Consider the following 13,242-nt stretch of genomic DNA (forward strand, 5'->3'; position numbering starts at 1 on the left):
AATATTATGAATAATTGACCAGTAACACACGTTTTATGGATAGTTTTAATTTTATCATAGAAGTAATAATTCTTACCTTTTATTTTTTGTTTATTTCTGGGCAAGTATACCTTGCTTGAGAGTAGATTTGACACTCTTTCATTTACCGATGTATTCCCATTATATATGGCAATGAACAGCACATGCTTGGTGCTAATAAATGCATATGGGATCAATAAATTTAATTTTAATCAAATTTACATTGGGATTTGTTGGAGACTCATTATATGTAGTGTAATGTGTAGTGAAATTTTAAAAAGTCAAATATATACAGAGTCCAGGATGATGTAAAGCAGCTGGTTGCAGGATACGAGAAACATAGTGACCTGTAAACTAATTGCGCCATTAAAACAAAAGCTATAGCAGCAAAGACAGAACAGTAAAAATGTAGACTGAGTCCACTCCATGTATCTCCACTGCTTTAGAAAATCAGCTTTTTGAGGCTGGAGGATCACTTGAGCTCAGGAATTTGAGGTTGCTGTGAGCTAGGCTGACACCAAGGCACTCTAGCCCGGGCAACAGAGCAAGACTCTGTCTCCAACAGAAAAAAAAAAAAAAAAAGAAAGAAACAAAGAGAAAACCAGCTTTTACCCCTGTGTGTATATGTACACACACAATTTAAAACATAATTTGACAATTAAATTATTAAAAACCAAAATAACACAACTAAACAACTAGGGTGACTTTTTAAATTCAAAAGCTTCTAAAAGGATGAAATGTGAATACGAAATACATAAAGGTCAGGGATGGGTTGATAATCGGGAATGGAGAGAGGGTACAAGCATGGATGCAAAAAAGACTAGTAGTGAGAATAAAGAAAAGTAACTCCCAAGTTGGTCGCTACAAAATTGTATGAGGCCATCGTGAGCAAGCGAAGTGGTAGGGGCGGAGGGAATCACACAAATCTCAAGTCAGCAACAGCGGCGATTACCTACATTATTTTATTTATCTTTCATATAAATAGGTTCACTTAAACACAGTTCTTAAGTTCTCTTTACCCAGGAAACTGTTTGCTCACTCAGGAAAATCCAGCTCATTTTTTGGCACTAATCTTGTTGGATGTGCAGTGCTTTGAAATGTTTTATAGACTTAAGCAGACATCATTAAATACTTTCTTACTGAGTATTTAAAACAGCCTTGAGCCCCTCCTATAGATGTCATAATTAATTATAGGTTAATTTCTGAGACTTACTGAAAACTTTCATATTCTTTTATTTAAGTGAAACCAGCAGAATCTCACGAACACATCACCATGTCTGAATTCCCTCCCACTCCTCTGAGAACACTGGCTTTTTGTTCCTATAATCCTAGAATCTGGGAAGAGATTTGCTTCTATGTGCTAGTAAGCAATGCGCATGTCTGGTTTGTAGGAAACTGTAACTGCTCAGACGGGAAATAGGACCCTGCAGAGATACACTGGGAAGGACAGAAATGTGTACTCTAGTAAGCAGACCAAGTAAAGAAAAAGGGTGACAAAAGATAATCATTCTTTATGATAGAAATCCTTTGCTCCTCTAGCTCAAGTGTCATCTCCTCAAATGGGGGTGAGGGTTCAACACCCATTGTCCTCACCATCAGTCCAATCTGCCTGAGAAATCACTCTGTGTTCTCAGTACAGTTGTATCATAGACAATCTTTCAATCTGTTTTTTCCAGGGGTGCTGAGCCCTTGAAAGGAACTGGATTTGGAGTTAGAGGTCTTTGATTTGGGTTCTATTAGGAATTACGAATTACATCATACTTTGATAAAGCTCAGTGGTGTCATATGTCCAGCAATAATAAGAGTTCACAGAATTTAAAAAAATATTTAATAAATAACTGTGATGTGTATAAAGTCTCTATGCATACTTGAAAGTGCTATGCTAGAAGCATAGGATATATGCTTTTAATAAAGGACATCTCTTCCAGTTCTGGTGCAACAGTCCTGAAACACACTCAACTGGATTGACAATGAGCTCTAATAACTTCTAATATATATTTTGGGGTTTTTTTTGGTTCTAATTTCATGCTTATCTTCTTGTTTTTAATTAATAATTTTATTTTTAAAACATTTTTAAGTTCACAGCAATTGAGCAGGAAATTCAGAGAGTTCCTACATCATATGTCCTTCCCCCGACACGCACTCAGCCTCCCACACCATTAATATCCTCCACCAGCGAGGAGTTGAGAAACAACTCTAATACTTTATCTTTTTTCTAAGATAGGGTCTTGTCCTGTCTCCCAGGCTGTAGTGCAGTGGCCGGATAATAGCTCACTGCCGCCTGGAATTCCTGGCCTCAAGTGATACTTCTACCTTGGCCTCCCAAAGTGCTGGGATTACAGGCTTGAGCCACTGCACACAGCCTGCAGTACTTCTTAAAAAATTTAATTATTTCAACAAATATCCTCTACACTGGTACCAAGAAATATTATTTTTAACACATTAATTTTTTTACATGACTCTTTTATTCCAAAATCACAGATGATTTTTACCTGTCAAAAAGATAATGTACAAATTATTTTGCCTGGCATTCAAGTCCATTTCCAAACTGCTGGAAACCTCTTTTCCAACCTTATTTATTCTCTATCCATCTATGACCCAGTGCTTTGACCACACTGAATGAGCCACAGTCTCAAGCACGCCAGGACTTCTCACGTGCCTTTGCTGATGCTGCTCTCTCATTCTGGAAGATAATTACCACCCACTGTCTGCACTGCCATTAAAGAATGCTCATTTTCTCATTTGGAAAGGCCTTACACCTTCTTTCATGTGTCCTACAACTGTAGAAATCTAAGAGCAAAATAATTTCTACTCTATGATAGTCCTCAGAAATAATTTTGTTGCTTTTTCATCTGTATTTCTACTGGACTACTATTATATTTAATTCAACATCTGTCATATTCTGTTACCCTTCACAAATAGTCTTATCCCCTAAAATGAGACCTATTTAAGGTCAGAGAAAATGTTTTCTCTCTTTTTCAATTCTTGTGTTTGGCACTTACTCAATAAATACATCACCAGATAAATGGATGGATGGGAAGGTGAATAGATGGATTTACAGATGAAAGAAAGATTCAGCAAATGTTTGAGAGTATGCAAGAAAACTACAAGATGTAAAATACAGTATTATTTCCACTCTATGAAAATTAGCCCACTACAAAAATTTTGAGATGTACCTTTTTATCTATATAGCTAACCTAAAAAATTAGTTTAAGATTTGTAGATGAAGAAATCTAAATTGACTTTCTCCACTTTGTTTTTAAAAAGTTTTCTTTTTTTTTTGGCCGGGCGCGGTGGCTCACGCCTGTAATCCTAGCACTCTGGGAGGCCGAGGTGGGCGGATCGTTTGAGCTCAGGAGTTCGAGACCAGCCTGAGCAAGAGCGAGACCCCATCTCTACTAAAAATAGAAAGAAATTATATGGACAGCTAAAAATATATATAGAAAAAATTAGCCGGGCATGGTGGTGCATGCCTGTAGTCCCAGCTACTCGGGAGGCTGAGACAGGAGGATCGCTTGAGCTCAGGAGTTTGAGGTTGCTGTGAGCTAGGCTGACGCCACGGCACTCACTCTAGCCTGGGCAACAGAGTGAGACTCTGTTTCAAAAAAAAAAAAAAAAGTTTTCTTTTTTTATCTTTTCATTTTGAAATAATTTGACTTACAAAAAAGTGGTAAAAATATTCTAAAATATAGCACATATATTTTACTCAGCTTAAACTATTAAAGCATAAACATCAAAATGAGAAAATTAATATTGATATGCACTATTAATTAATCTATCACCAATTGTTCCAGAAGTATAATTTTTTCTGGTGTGGGATCTAATCTACAACCACATTTAGTTGTTTTGTCTCCTCACTCTCCTCAACTGTTTTTAAGGCAACAAATATTTTCTTGGAGAAAAATTCAATTGTAAGAGTTTAAGTAGAAATTATACTACCTTGGAAATTCAAATTATTGGCACAAAGTAAGTACTCAATGTTTGTTGAGTTAATGGTGAAGGAATAGAATTTATTTCTTTATGGACTCCTACAAAAGGGATATAAGAAGAAAACTAAACAACAAAAAAGGAGAAGATAAATTTTTGGAAATTAAATCATACTAACTTAGAGTGGAAATTAGAGGAGAATTTTACTATTTTTTTTTTTACATTCACTTCTAGTAAAATAAGTCCACTCAGCTAAATGTAAAATATTTGAATATTTTGCAACAGAAAATATTTTGGAAAAAATAAACAAATTCAGTCACTGTTTAAACCGTACTATACCAAATATTTAGGTTTTTCAGAGATATCTTGTCAATTGACAGGACTAAATGTCTCACTTAAATCCCCATTCTTAGCATATTTTGATACAACCTGGAAATTGATTCTCAATGTCTTTCATCTTATTTAAAGACTAACTAAATTAAAAAGGTGAATAAGATATGACTTATTATCTTAAAATGCTTTTAGCCGATTTGAGGAGTATGGACCTGTATAGAACTTTTCACCCAAGCAAAAGAATACACATTTTTTCTCAAGTATACATGGAATATTTTCTAGGATAGATCACATGTTAGGTCACAAAACAAGTTTTAAAAAATGTAAGAAGATTGAAATCCTCCCAAGTTCTTTTCTGACAACACTAGAATGAACCTAGAAATCAGTATCAGTAAGAAAATGGGAAAATTTTAAAAACATAGTGGACCACATATATGCTGATGGTTCCATAAGATTACAGTGGAGCTGAAAAATTCCAATTGCCTAGTGATGTTGCAGCCATCATAACGTCAGAGCACAACACATTACTCGTATGTTTGTGGTGATTCTACTGTAAACAAACCTCGTGTGCTGCCAGTCATACAAAAAGATGACACACAGTACCTAATACTTGATAATGATAACATATGATTGTTGCTGGTTTATGTATTTGCTATACTATACTTTTTATTGTTATTTTAGAGTATACTCCTTCTACTTATTAAAAAAGAAAGTTAAATGCAACAGAGCCTCAGGTAGGTCCTTCAAGAGTATTTCAGCAGAAGGCATTGTTATTATAGGAAATAACAGATTCATGCCTTTTATTGCTCCTAAAGACCTTCCAGTGGAACAAGATGTGTATGCAGAAGACAGTGGTATTGGTGATCCTGACCCTGTGTAGGCTTAGGCTAATGTGTGTGTTTGTGTCTTAGTTTTTAACAAAAACGTTTACAGAGTAAAAAATAAATTAAAAAAAATAAAATGAACCTTGAAAACATTGTATATTGTATAAATATTGTATAATCTATTTATTTAAAATGTCTAGAATAGGAAAATCCATAGAGACAAGAAGTAGATTACTGGTTACCACGAATGGATAGAGTGGAGAATTGAGAATTACATGGGTATTTTTTTTTTTTTTTTTTTTTTTGGAGTATGAGAGGTGATAGAAATGTTCTGTAATTAGATAATGGTGATAGTTGCACAATATCGTGAATACACTAAAGCTATGCAATTGTATGCTTTAAAATAGTGAATTTTTAATTTTCTAAATTTTATCTCAATTTTTAAAAACACTATATATTTCTTACCAAATGTCAGTTTTTAAATATTGTTAAATTTCCTAGGGCTCACTTTTATTATGGCTAAAGTATGGAACTGGTGTGTATCTAACAAGATTTTTGTAAGCACTAAGTTATACAACATGTGCTACGAGGGAAGTTGACTCACAGAGCATCTGTGGAAAACGGTCATGCGATAACTTAGAGTTCCCGTTCATTAATGGACACTAACTTCACCAGTGCACTGAATGTTCCTAGAGGACAATGACAATATCTGATTTACTTACCATTTTTTAGCATTATGTTAATACAGAACACTTGATGCATAGTAAGTTTTTAAAAATAATATGTTAAATAAAAGTAAAAAGAATACATGTGTGAATTTACTAGCATTCACTGAGTAATGTTTATATACATGCCCTACATCATTTAAAAATATGAAACTGGCTGAATATATTTGTTAAATGTGGCTATAAAACTGTACATTCTGAAGGACACTTTCAGTAAGTATTAATAGTAGAGATGTAAATGAATAAGAAGTTCACATATAGATCACTCTTTCAGATGTGAAAATTTTTACTGAAAAGGAAAGCAGGACTGATATGGTCCTGTGGCAGATTGGTAGTTATCTTCTAGTAATCAGTCTACATTTCTGCCATTAAAATTAAGCTTTAGATGAACATTGGCCACCCAAATAAAGCCTGCTTATTGTTAGTTGAGAGGAATGGAGACACAACGGACTTGGAACACAAATGAATATCCTAGGTCGATGAAAACAAGCAGAGTTGCCTGGCAAACCAGGTTCACCACTCTCTCTCTTGACTGATTTATAGGAGGGAAAAACATACAATTTGTTTCTCCCAAGCCTCAGAAATCCTACAGTATCTTTGAACAGACTCTGCAAATGCATTTACTTATAGACATGTCCTACATCTTAGAATTTAAGTCCATATTGCCTAACATTCATGATCATAAGATCCTAAGATTTATATGGGGCACTTGTTAGAATTTAAGTTCCTGGATACCTCTCCTAGAGGTTCTGATTCTTTAGGAAAAAGAGGAGCTCAGGTATCAATAACACCCACGTAGTGTATTATTTGGTCATCTTTGAAAATGTTTCCTTAATTATAGTTACCAAAAGTATTCATGTATATTAATCCACTACCAAATCAAAGAAAGAAAAGACATTTTAATAAAGATAACATCATTTAACATTTCACTGAGTGAAATGTTTATAATTGTAAATTACATCAGGTTTTGTATTATCAAATACACAATCAAGATAATGGTTTTTCAAACTGTCATTGAGTGATTGAATGCAGAGAATAAAAATTATTTTAATAACAGGTTCTTAGCATCAGAAAGAATCTTCAACGTCTTATATTCCATCTCATATGCTATAGAAGGATTTACCTGGTCATCTAGGAATTTAAGGCCCTGATTGAGAAGACACTAGCTGGTTGTAGAATCCACCATAAAATAGGATTACATAAAAGCCAGAAGAATTTGTAAAAATAAGGTTACAAAGTCAGCAGCTACCATAACGACGAAATTCAACAACTCCTTTACTTTCTCTGTAAATAAAGAAAAATAGAGAAGGAAGAAAAAATTATTAACAGAACATTTTAAATTTCCCAAGTATTGCATAAAATACTTCTCAATGAGGAGGATTTGAACATAGGACAATTTGGAGAATCTGTGCTCCATTTCTCCAAGCAGCTGGGCCTCACCTGTTTGCCAACCCTCTATAAGTTCTCTCGCCATGTGGGGCTACTTGACTTTTTCTATATGCCTAGTCTTGGAACCTGCCTAGACCTGAGACAGGAGTGGATTGGAAATTGTTTTAGTGGTTCTTCTCCAGAAGCAAAAACAAACTTTGGGATTAAATGTGCAAAGATTTAATAAGAGGAGATACCTGTGAGAGCAAACATGGAGGCAAGTGGGAAGGCTAGCTGAACCTTTCCACTGTAAACTCCTTCAGAATGAAGGTGACAGGACAGGAGATTGGGTGAAAGTGTCCTAGACTGCTCTGTGCTCTAAGGAAGGGTTGGAGGCGGTCATGGAGTTCAGGAATCAAAGTGGATCATAAAAGGGGTTTCTCCCTAGCATTAATGGGCTGATTGTGATGGATTTCAGAGTTCTGTAGTTAGTCAGATTTCTTGCTCAATTACACTCCTGGAGTTGGAACTACCTCATGGAGATTATCATTCAGCATCTAGAATTTGGATTACATTATTTTGGTCACTAGTCTGCCATTAGTAATGGATAATAACTAAATTAAGTTAAATTAATGATTTATACATTTGCAGAATATCTAGCAGAGTTATAGAGAGGTCAAATACAAAACTACTTTTAAAAATGAGACGTTCAGAAGAAGGTACAAATGTGTTCCTGTGACTTTTATGGAGCTCATACGGTTATTTTCTGTATAGATTGTGCCTGGGTCATCAGAAACATGGGTTTTCCTGTCATTTCGTGGTGGTTCCTTCATTACTTTAGAAGGTCAGATATTTAATCTCGTGTACTTACAACTTTGCACTGCAGAAGTGACATCTATTGCTGTAAGTGTGGCCATTCTGTGCGCAGACTGGATCCATTTCTCTGGTGCAATGATGTAGTCTATCTGCATACACTTTACAGTCTGGCTGTTAAACATAAAGAAAACACATAGAATTTATTAGATAATGAACTTTTTGAAAAAAATGGTTTTTATTCTATATACATAATGCCATATTATACATCAAGATAAAATAAATATATTCTATATTGAGGTTTAAAAATAAACATTGAAGTACCCACAATCCACTTAAACATGAAATATTATCATATCTTTTTACATACCCAATATAATTTTTTTAAAGCCATAAAAATGACTGAAGTTATTTTTATAATTTAGCCACCCTGCCCCCACTTCTTATACCCAGGCCAAATCTCCCCTGTGATTTTATACCACAAGAAATCATAAAATTGAATTATTTATTTACTCATCCCCTGTCTTTCTCAATAATTTCATTGCATATGCAAGTATTCATTATATGTGTTTGCATATATGTGATAACTATATATAGATATAGCTATATACACAATTATTTTAGTGTTGGCAGTATTGGCAATTTACATAAATAAACAATATTGTGTGCATTATCACATATTCTACTTTTTAAATTTTGTGACCTTTATTCAGATGTTTAGAACTATAGTTCATTTTCTTCACCTCTATGTAATATTCCACTATGTGACTATATTAAAATTATTATTTTATCACCTTTAAGTGTATATTTGGGTTTGTTGTTTTTAATCCTCTTGTTTTGCTAAGATGAACAATTCTACTTTAAACATCCTTTAATGGATATTAGATGTTCATATATAATAAGGCTTATGCCTGTTAATGGAATTTTTGAATAATGGGATATTTTTACCTTGTCTCTAACCCCAAATGGTTTTATATGGCTGACAAGATTCTATTTCTTGACCTTAGTATAATAATAACATGGGAGGGTGTTGGTTTTTATTTTGTTTTTGTCTTTACTTTTCAAAGGATCATTCTGTTGTACCTTTTATTTGGTAAAATTTATAATGTAAACATATTGAAAGTTTCCCTTTTCCAATTTCCAAGTTCATCAGTATAACTTACCGGACTGCGAGTTTGTGTTTTAGATCTCCAAGCAGTTTCTGCAACCAACACACAAAAGAAAAATTAAAAATAACAAGAGGGGAGAAAAGCATAGTTTTTGGTGAGAAATGTTCATACTTCTTAACAGTAGAAATTTATCAAATTGCTTCCAGATGATCCTGCAGATAATAAGGCGAGCCTTTTGTGGCAATATGAAAACAATACATTCATAAAACCACTTCAAATCTGGAAATGTTTTATAATTACCAATATCACTTGTAACAAATAATTTTATGTATTATTTAATAAACCCCAGGGACTTTCCTTTGAAGATATAATACTGGATTTTTTTTTTTTTTTAATTTTAAAGATAGGACAGCCTAGTCAGAGAAGATAATGCCTTGTATAAAGTCACTAAGTATGCCTTGCATATAGTGAAGATATGAAGAAATTAATTAGTAATTATTAGTCAGCTCTAAGATCAGGGATCTATGCAATACCACACAGTTACTTTATCCTGACATTCACGAGCCACTTTGAACTTTAAGAAAGAACTTCTCAGCAGAAGGCTCAGTGAGCTCTCTCCTTAAACACGGCCTTGACTTTAGTGGACTCAGAGCTAGCAAGCAACAGATTGGATTGCCAAGGAATGCCAGATCTAGCAGACGACGCTACTCCCTCTTTTTTGAATTTCACAACCATGGAATCTGACCTCCAAAAAGGTAACTATCTCTAGTTACAGACGAACAAAAATCTAAGGTGCACAGCCCGTTCCAACTCACCATTCTGTCTCTGCGTCTCTAAGGCAGGAGATGAGAAAAAGCAATTCACCCATGCAACTTTAACAAGTAACATTGGTAACATGCCCTGTTTCATTTTACCAGTTTTAAGAATGGCAAACTCAACAAAACCAGTCCTTCCATTCCTAGATTATAGTAGTTGTTTCCCCCGTTGTCTAAGATATGTGAAATGCTTGACCCAGAACTGAAAAGTTTACTCACCAGAATAAAGAGGAAATGCCAAAGCGATGATGAAAGTAGCTTTGATACATGATGACAAGGAAGGCATTTTATCAAGCCTGCGGGAAGAAACCTTTAGGGATATTTATAACACAGGACACAGGCAAACTGCCCATTTCCAAACAACAGTTTCTTAAAACAAAAGGAACTTTTCTAACCCCCTAGATTCCTAATTATAGTGGACTCTTCCCTTTGTTCTTTCCCCAATCCTTAGGATCAACAAGACTTGACGTGAATAGAAGGCCTCCCAGAGACTGAGAGAAACCACAGGTAAGTCCTCTTCGCACACTTAAGGAGGAGCTGTTCATTCTCCCAACCTTTTTAAGTTAGCCTACAAGGGATGTGGCTGCATTTGAGGAAATATCCACATTGGAATTTCAGTTTTTCCTTAGAAAATAGAAACAGTTATTTCAGGGAGGAAGGACCTGGAGCCATCCTCACAGCAATGCTAGACACCAGGGCTACCGCCCTGAGTCCCTCACTCACCTACCTGAACCAGAGAAGCTAGTGGAGAGTGAGGCCAGCAGCTCCAGAGATTGTGTCTATGTTGTTTCCCTTCCTTCTCAGCCATCTCCACCCAGCTGAAGAGTCTCTTTTATTTCATGTGGGTAAAACAAATGGCCCATGGCAGGAAAGACAGAGAGTTATTCTGTGTTCTGCCTGGAGGCTGCAAAGTAATAGCAGTTCTCAGCAGATCTTCCCTCAGCAAGAGGTCTGGGACAATTTGATCCTTCGTACCCAGAAGTGTGGGGAGGGGAGAAGACAATTATAGTGCTTGGAGATCCTGAGATAGAAAAGAAATGTGAAAGCTTTCCAAGCCGTTGAGTTGGAAAAGACAAGAGAGAAAAAGACAAAAAAAATGAATTTGGGGAATTGCAATTAGACACATGCTTAGACTTCAGTATTTTGCAACACTAGAAACACATCAGACTTCAGTACAACACAATAGAACTATCCTATGATGCAAAACGAGGAATAGACATTAGCTGGAGACATTTAACCTACGTCCAGTTCTACATCCAAGATCGTCAATCAATTGTTTATATACGAGACCTGAGCAAGGATATGTTTGAAAAGCTCCTGGATGAGTCTCAAGGCAGCCAGCTTTGGGAACCAGGCTAAAGAGAGGATGTGAAGAGTAGAAATCAGGGAGAAAGAAGGCTCAGGGGTGAAATCAAAGGGACCACATTAGATAATACCTCAAATTATATGTTAAATAATTTGAACTTTACCTCAGGGTTAAGTGGGAGACACTGCAGGGTTTAAAGTAGGGATTTAATCAGAGTTATTTAATTTTCCCAGTTTGATTTCTGGAAAAAACTTTGGAAGTTGAAAGTCCTGAGTTCAAGTCCCATCTACCACTGAATAAACTTAACACAATATTCAAACTTTCTAATCCACAATTTCCTCATTTTAAATGTGAAAATAATTTCTGTCTCATAGGGTTGTCATAAATATTAGGGATACAATGTTAAAACATTTGGCACTTAGGCCGGGCGCGGTGGCTCACGCCTGTAATCCTAGCACTCTGGGAGGCCGAGGCGGGTGGATCACTCAAGGTCAGGAGTTCGAGACCAGCCTGAGCAAGAGCGAGACCCCGTCTCTACTAAAAATAGAAAAAAAATTATATGGACAACTAAAAATATATATATAGAAAAATTAGCCAGGCATAGTGGCGCATGCCTGTAGTCCCAGCTACTCGGGAGGCTGAGGCAGGAGGATCGCTTGAGCCCAGGAGTTTGAGGTTGCTGTGAGCTAGGCTGATGCCACGGCACTCACTCTAGCCTGGGCAACAAAGTGAGACTCTGTCTCAAAAAAAAAAAAAAAAAACATTTGGCACTTAAATTATTTATTTTAGTTATACTTGTCACCCTAATTAACCTGCCTTTTTTTTTAGCAGTAAATAAAGCCAAGATTATAAAACCACCATTGAGTCTAGCACTGTTCCATGCTAATTTAATGTACATGACATTTGAGGGGAAATTAAACTAAAGTCAAGATTTGAAGTTATTGTGAAGCTCTTGTATCCCACATATTGGTCTTCTTCTTTTATATGTGTCATCAACAGAGATTAACAGCAAGGGCGATCACCCATGATTCACAACAGGCCTCATGTTTTTGAAATTAATCAGTAAGGGGAATGTCAGAAACCTGGATGATTTAATATAGCTACATGAAGGAAAAAATACCTATTTTATTCATGCTGTGCCAGAGGCGAAATAAGACTGTTTTTAAGATGAAGGAGATGTTAAAATAGAGAGAGATAGAGAGAGGGTAAATGGAGACAAAGGACATTCCCTAGGACTCCCAGTGTCACTGCCCCATAAATTGTGGGCAGAGGAATCCACCATTCTGGGCAATAACAGGGGTAGCGGCTGGGATTTAATCTGGGCATGGAAAGCAGCAATTGTGATTTGCTCAGGGTACTCCCCTGGGCTACTGACTATACAGTCTTTTCTGGACACCACAGGCTATTAGTAGTAAAACAGAATTATAAAAGTTCATGTTTATTAAGCTTTCAAAGTAGTCCAGCGTCTTCTAATTTGTCTTATCTCTTAGAAGAGGACAAAGTGACTTGCTGTGTCTTAATACAAAAAAAAAAAGGCATAATAGAAACCACAGAGTTTGAGAAGATTTAGTTGTATGTTCACAAAAAGACTCCTTTCTGAAGTATATGCATGAATAAGTGCTTTTTGTATTGTGTATGTTTATTATTTTGTGTGTGTTGTAACACACACATAAATATCATACTCCTACAAATCAATGAGAAAAAGACAAGACACCCAATCAAAAGCTGCGCGGAGCCCCCGCCCCCGCCCGCTCAACTGGGGGCCACAGGGGCCACGGCCCGCGCGGCGGAGCCCGGCGACGCGGCCGGGACCTGCAGGGGAGAACCGGGTGGCAGGAGCTGGAGCCAACGGACGCCGCCTGCCGGAGCGGCGCAGGCGACCCCTGGCGCGTGCCCCGCGGGCCGCCACGGCTCGGCGCCATCCCGGAGCTTGGCGGACGCGGCGACAAGTCAGCGGGGACCCGGGGCGGTGCGCGAGTGCGGGCTTGTGAACTTCTTGGGGGC

Source organism: Eulemur rufifrons, chromosome 10 (assembly GCF_041146395.1).
Source record: "Eulemur rufifrons isolate Redbay chromosome 10, OSU_ERuf_1, whole genome shotgun sequence".
NCBI classification, from domain to species: domain Eukaryota; kingdom Metazoa; phylum Chordata; class Mammalia; order Primates; family Lemuridae; genus Eulemur; species Eulemur rufifrons.